Genomic DNA, 7,673 nt, shown 5'->3' on the forward strand with positions numbered 1-7,673 from the left:
TCGAAATAGCAGCATGCACTGGGGTCACAGCTATGCTTTGGGAGCCCTCGTACTGAGGGTGTCAGAGGTGAGGTGGCCTCAACTGCGTCTCAGTTCCTTCTTACCACCTGTGGCTGAGACACAGAACCTGGCAGTTCATCACTTAGATCTGTAGACCTGTTATTTTAGTAATTATAGTTCTTAGATCATTAAAAAACAAGGATGGATTGAAAAACTAAGACTTCTCTATTGTAGTTTTAATAAGATTAATGATTCTTGCTTCCACAACCCCAGGTACAAGGCCCAAGATATTCTCCTTCCTCCTCCTATACAGAGCCTAAAATAGTCAAAAGCAAGTCTCCAGAATTTAAGATCGGCTTCTTGTGCGATACCACAATGCCCAGGAACGACAGCCACCTGACGTGCCTTCTCCGTCTAGGAGATGGGCACGTGCAGGACATTTTCCAAGCACACTTTGAGAGACAGAAGGGAGACTGAAGCTTCATCTTCTGGAGAGATCTGTACAAGCTTCATCTGACCCTGTGAAACAACTGGAGAGATCACCACCTTCAGGTCACTCACACTCCTCCAGTGCACTGGTGAGCCACGACACCATCCCAGCCTCATGGGACTACCAGAAACCTTGCTGTTTCACTCTGCTCAGCAGAAAGAAACCCTTCCGTTAGGTGCCTTCTCAGAGCCACAAGGCTGGGCCTTGCTGAACTCCACGGTGAAACCAGCACAGATCGCTTCCCACAGTAAGCACTCCACCAATTCCAGTACTGCTTAGGCGACTGACGCATGTACGCCAGCAGTAGACGACTTCAGGATGATGACTGCAGTGCTGAGGAAACCCATACCAGGCTCATTGGCACTGAACTCAGTGATGCCAGTCGCTCATTTGGCACTGACCCAACTCTTCAGTACCAAAAGCTTTACTCACACCACCGCACTTCTTAGTGCCAGAAGACTTCATGGTGGGACCAGTACCAGAGTCTCTAATCCTGGAACCAACTGAGGGAGGCAATAAATACAATGGCTCCCTCTTTCAACTCGGTGGTGGTGGTGGCCATAGACTTGACAGGGGATGCCCTGTCTATGGAAGATGACTCTGCCTTTTTGGTCTCCTTTGGGGAACAGAGCAGATCATCTTCCCTGGAATGAGATCCATGTCCACCATGAATAACTCAGTGGACACAGACAATAGAAGATGGAATCCCTGAGAGGCACTCATGAGTCCACAGGATCCAGAAGGGAACTGTTGAGCTAGTGTGCCCTCCTCTCCCGCAGCATCCCTACTAGTCTTGGTCCTATTGTCACCTTGAGGTATCAGTCCCTATGTCAAGAAACCAGCTTATTCTGCTGTCTCCAGACCAAGGTAGCCTTCTCCAAAACAGGTATTGCAGCCTGCTCTGGTATCAACCCTAGTGCATCAACAACATATGGAGGAAGAATAAGAACCCAGCAGAGATAATCTCTCCGCTGACCACTGGCCATCTCCTCCTCATCACCAAAGGAGACAACTAACTTTTCTTCCACTGCCTTCTTGGATGAGTTAAGGCATTTCAGGATCTCTTGAGGAGACTAGTGGGCACCTTGGGAGCCCCTCGCAAGATAATTCAAGAAAAAAACAACAAACAACTGGACATCCTCCAACTCTCATCATCTAGTAGGACAGCCTTTCCTATTGACGAAGGGCTTTTGGAACCTGCAAAGGTCATATGGCACACCCCATATCCATCTCTGCGACCTTCACATATGCAGACAGGAGATATCAGGGGCTGGCTAAGGATTACATTAACTTCTTCTAGAATTCCACCCATGGAGCCCAGGCAACATTAAAGATCCACTTCCAGGGAAAAAGACCCAAAGACTAGATCTTTTTGGCATACAGGGTCAACAAGGACAAATTAACAATGATACCAAAAGTAAAGCATCAAATCCACGTTGACACCAAACACACAGCATCAAATTGTTGGGGGCATACCTGCCTCAGAGGGGCTGCACTATGATAGGTAGGTCACATGACAGTTTCAAGGGCAGCCTACAATGCAGGTGAGAACCTGTTTGAAGGTTCTGGGTCAAGTGCTGGCACATACATACACATCACACAGCTTGCCAAACTTTACCTTTCACTGCTGCAAAGGTGGTTGAGATCAGTTTATCTAAGACAACATGGACAAGAGGGTCTCCCTTCCTAGAGTGATCCTGTCATCATTAGATTGGTGGATCCAATCAGATCAGGTATGCAACAAGTTCTGTTCTCCACATTTCTTCCATCGAAAACTAGTTATGCACGCCTCCATCCCAGGGTAAGGAACCCATGTGGATCACCTAAAAAATTGAGATAATTGGTCAGCCCCCAAGGCCTCCCTTCATTTCAATGTGCCTGAACTTACATTATTTTGGCTGGCATCCAAGGCATCCCTACCTGTCTTTTGAGGCATTACCAGGCAGGAGCTTACAGACAACACCATGGCAATACATTACATTCACAGGAAAGGAGGATTGCCCACATGCTCAGGGTTTAGCTGATCGCCATAAGTGGGGTCAGGAAGGAATTTTCCTCCAGGGCAGATTGGCAGAGGCCCTGGGGGTTTTTTGCCTTCCTCTGCAGCGTGGGGCACGGCTCACTTGCTGGAAGACTCTTTGCATCTTGAAGTCTTTAAACCAGGATTTGAGGACTTCAATGGCTTAGACACAGGTTTGATTCAGGAGTGGGTGGGTGAGATTCTGTGGCCTGTGTTGTGCAGGAGGTCAGACTAGATGATCATAATGGTCCCTTCTGACCTTAAAGTCAGATTCTATGATTCTATGAAGGAGGAGCAGTCGTCCTCTTTGTGCCAAGAGGCCATGTGTGAGGAACTGGAACACGTCACCGTGACAACTCTCCATCTCTCTGGCCTTCAGCCCACTATATTGGATGAGCTTAGCAGGGATCTCCCAGAGCCATGAGTGGTCCCTCAAATCCTCCATATCATTTTCCTCAGATGGGGGATATCCAACAATAGATCTGTTTGTGATGTACCACAACAACAAGTGTCAGAGATTCTGCTCCAAAGGAGGCAAGAACAGATGCTTCACGCATGCCTTTCTCATCCCTCAGAGTCCAGGTCTGAGGTATGCCTTCCCATCAACACTTGTATTCCCTGGGGTATTGACAAAGCTAAAGCAAGATGCAGGGACTATCGTCCTAATAGCCCCAGGTTGGGCCAGACAGTTCTGGTACTCTGATCTACTGAGATTGTCCATTTAAAAGTTCATCCTTCTGTTTCAAGCAATAGTCAGGTCCTTCATCCAGCCTCAGAGTCCCTATACCTGACAGCTTGGATGTTGGCTGGCTGATGGCTACCGCAAAAGACTGCTCTGTGGTGGTCCTGAACATCCTACGTCACAACAGAAAGCCCTCAATGAGATGTACTTGCCAAGCCAAATAGAAACAATTCTCTGTTTGGTTCAAATGACAACACTGTGCTTCTCTGCAAGGGATGATCCCCAATATTTTGGGCTACTTGCTCTTGCTCAGTCAGGACTGTCTCAGCTCAATTAAGGTTAACCTGGCTGCAATCTCACTGAGCCATACCCTGGGGCAGGGCCATGTAGTATCTTCTCATTCTGTCAGGAGGAAATTTCTCCAAGGTCTTACCCATCCCTTTCCACCAGTCACAGAACCCCATCCTCCATGGAATCTCAACATAGTGCCAATTTATGCGACAGGATCTCCCTTCGAGCCCACGGCTATCTGGTCCCTCTACCATCTGTCCAAGAAGATGGCCTTCCTGGTGATTATTACCTCGTTCAAGAGAATAGGGGAGATTCAGGAGCTCCTGACAGCTCCTCCCCACCACAGCATCTTTCACAAGACAGGCCTCACCCAAAATACCTGTTCATGATTGCTTCATGTGAAATTCTGACAGTCTATTTATCTACAGGTCTTTTTTCCAAAATGTTATTCTTTCCTGGCTGAGGCTAAACTCCACATGAGGGATATCGTTAGAGCATTGTCTTTCTACTGGGACAGGAGTAGATCAATCTCAGCATCACCAAGTCTGTTTGTTGCATTTGCTGTATGAATGAGAGGGCAAACAATATCCTTGCAGAGACTACCTAAGTACATTTTGGATTGCATATATACCTGCTATGTGCTACCACAGAAAGCCTTCTGGGCGCATCAGATCTCAGTCAACTAGAGCCCAAGCAGCTTCCACCATCTCTTTGAATATGTCCCATTGACTGAGATTTGTAGGGTAGTGACTTGAAGTTCAGTCCACACTTTTTCTATTCACTACACCTTGGTGCAAGCCTCTAGATCAGCTACAGGCTTTGGTAGGGAGGTCCTTTGACTGATATGTAAACAGGACTCCTCTAACCCACCTCCACGAACAGAATACTGCTTGCTAGTCACCAAGAGTGAAATCTGTGTGGACAATCACTCAAAGAAGAACGAACAGTTGCTTACCCTGCTGTAGTTGTGGTTCTTAGAGATGCATTGTGCACACAGAGTCCACAACGTCCCTGCTTATTGGGAGTCCTGACAATTCTTTATTAGTGAAGGAACTGAGAAGTCATTGAGGCTGCTCCGTTCCTTATATCCTTGGTTACAGTGGCAGCAAGGACTCTCAGGGTGCAATGGAAACGGCTATTTCAACAGAATTTGATCTCGGGCATGCGCAACATGTGTGCACCATGGGTGGAATCTGTGTGGACAACACAGTTCAAAGAATCACAGTCATTGAAAGGTAAGTAACCATTTGATACTAATTTTTTCTTGCCATCTTTCACAACCTTTTCTTCTCACCAAGGAGATAAATAACTGAATTCTTGCTCTCTCTCCCGCACATGCAGCCACCACTCAGAATACAGGATTTGCAGTTTTTTCCAACTAGACACGCCAAACCTGCATTCTTTCTATCCGACTTTCAGTTGAACCTTGGAATCCTAAATGTCACTGTTTACACCCATTCTGCCATCTTTAATTCTATACTACAGCAAGCCTATTGTTTACATAGCCCTCTGCCTGGAGGGGATGCTTTACAGAATGCAAACACAGGGCCCCTGCTCTATAGCACTTTCAACATAAAGACGGTGGGGTCGGGGTGTGTGTGAAAGATGGATCAGCCTTCACATCACACTTCCAGTCAGTACCAGCCCAAGACGGGGAAGCTAGTGATCCAACAAGTGGACTAAATTCAGTGATGAATCCTGGTCACGTGCCACCCAAGGCACGCTGCACATATGCTAAGAAGAAGAACATAAAGGCCAGGTCCTGCTTTGACTTATATACCCCATGTGTTCCCCATTGACATCAGTGATCTACCAGCTCTAGGCTCTATTCAATAAAGTTACATTAAAATGCGTAGCCCTAATGACAACAGGCCCTGCATGTGTAATTACGTATAGCTCCATCACAGCTGCAACACATTTTCACCTGTACACCTTGGGCTTTGTTCCTCGTTCCCTCCCCTCCAAAAAAAGAACAAAAAACCCCCTATTCCTATATTTCTTGATGCCTCTTACTCTGTCTATAAAGTGGAGATATTAATGTCCATTAAGTGCTTTGAGATCTTCAGATGGACGGCATTACAGACGTGCCAAGTACATTGGCACAGCTGCTGTAGCACACAAATGATTTTTATTCCAATTGCAGACATATCCAGTTTATGAAAGAGTTTTGCGCAAGTTTGTTGACTGCGGTATTATATAAACATTTTGGCTGAAAATGGAGCAAAACATTCAAACTGGAAATGTTATTGAGTTTATGAGACATTCTTCAGAAGTTGACCATATCAGTGAAAGTAAACACAGTTAGTAAAGCACAAAAAAGCTGCCTCATCCTGTACAATATTATGACGCTTACGGGATTATACAAAAAAGGATTTACCAACTTGAGTGGATCAAAATATACGGACAAAGGAAAAACAGTCATAATCCTTGGATGTCTGATATAAAGCACATACAAATCGGACTTTCTTTATTTGTACCAGATGTGCATATTTAAATGTGAATTGCTGGAAGATAGTCAGAAAAGTGGAATGATGGAATTATTCATAATTAATAACATGCTTGTGGAAACACGCTACATACTTCAAAAAGAATTCAGGTGCTAACTCTGGGCGTGCCTCTTTGCCCCCAAGATGTTGACAAAGTGAAAGGAATTCAGAGGAGGAAACAAAAAAATCTTTAAGGAAATGGATCTTTTATGAGGAATAATTAAAAGAAACCATCTTCTGGTCTCAATATTAGTGCAGCTCCGTTAAATTCGATGAAGATGTAAATAACTGGGAGTAGAGCTTGGCTAAACAGTGACTACAATACAAGGATAATGATAACTGTTCACAAAACATTTGAAGGGTGTATTCACCCAGGAGGGACAGGGGCTGGTAAAGTGTTTCAGGGAGGTACAGCATCACTAAAAGGAATGGGATTTAAACTGAACAGAGGAAGATTTAGACTGAAATCATGGAACACTTCCTCACCCAGTGAAGTCTATTAGATGCATTGTTTGAGTGTATTAAAACTAGGCTGCACTAAACACTAAGGGCTTGTCTACACTGTTGCCAAAAACTGGCTTTTAGCGACAAAACAATAGTGTACACACTGCAATGTGACTTTAAAAAAAAAAAAGCCTAGTTTTGGTGACAAAAAACTTCCAGCCCCACGAGAGACTTTTGTCTTTTCCCTTCCCTTTATTGTCGACAAACAGCCAGAGTAGACACCAGTTTTTCCCCCACCCCGATTTTATTGGCTTCCAGAAAGTATCCCACAATTCCCATGCTGCCGCTCTGGTCAGCGGTTTGAACTCCGCTCCCCCGCAGCCAACCTCCCCCTCCCCCTTGCAAGCCCTGGGAATTTTAAATCTCATTTCCTGCTTGCTGGCTTCCCAGAGGAGCTTTTCAGGTGAGCATGGCTGGCTATCGCACCAAATGCGCTCCCGCTTGGGCCACTGCTGAGTTGTTGGATCTGATCAGTATATGGGGACAGGAGTCTGTTCAGTCGCAGCTGCGAGTGACCTGTAGGAATTGGGACACATATGGGCAAATTTCTCAAGGTTTGTGTAAAATGGGCTATGATCGGGCCACGCAGCAGTGCAGAGCGAAGATAAAGGAGCTGAGGCAGGTGTACCATAAGGTGCAGGAGGCGAACCATTGCTCCGGTGGTGCACCTAAGATGTGTCGCTTCTATAAGGAGCTGAATGCTATCCTCAGTGGTGACCCCACCTCCATCACTGATTGCCCCATGGCTACTTCGCATTAGGCTGACCAGACAGCAAGTGTGAAAAATTGGGACAGGGGTGGGGGAGTAATAGGAGCCTATATAAGAAAAAGACCCCAAAATCGGGACTGTCCCTATAAAATCGGGACATCTGGTCACCCTACTTCGCATGCAGCTGAAAGGGGGTAACCCAGAGGCTGAAATTGTGGGTGAAGATGTCGAGCTGGAAGAGGATGTGGTGCTCCCAGCGGGGTCACCCAGTGGGGCAGGCAGCCAGGAACTTTTCTCCACTCCAGAAGTACTCAATGGGGAGCAGGAAGCAGATGAGACTCTGGGTAAATTGCTGTGGCTTATGTAGGGAATCGAAAAGTGGGAGGCAGGAAGCGTTTTCTGTGAGCTGGACATTGCCCTGTGTAGCTAATCTGCAAGGCCAAGCAGGGTGTCAATGGACATCGAGACCTGCAGGGAATCCTCCAGAGAGA

This window comes from Chrysemys picta, chromosome 13 (genome assembly GCF_011386835.1).
Source record: "Chrysemys picta bellii isolate R12L10 chromosome 13, ASM1138683v2, whole genome shotgun sequence".
Lineage (NCBI taxonomy): Eukaryota > Metazoa > Chordata > Testudines > Emydidae > Chrysemys > Chrysemys picta.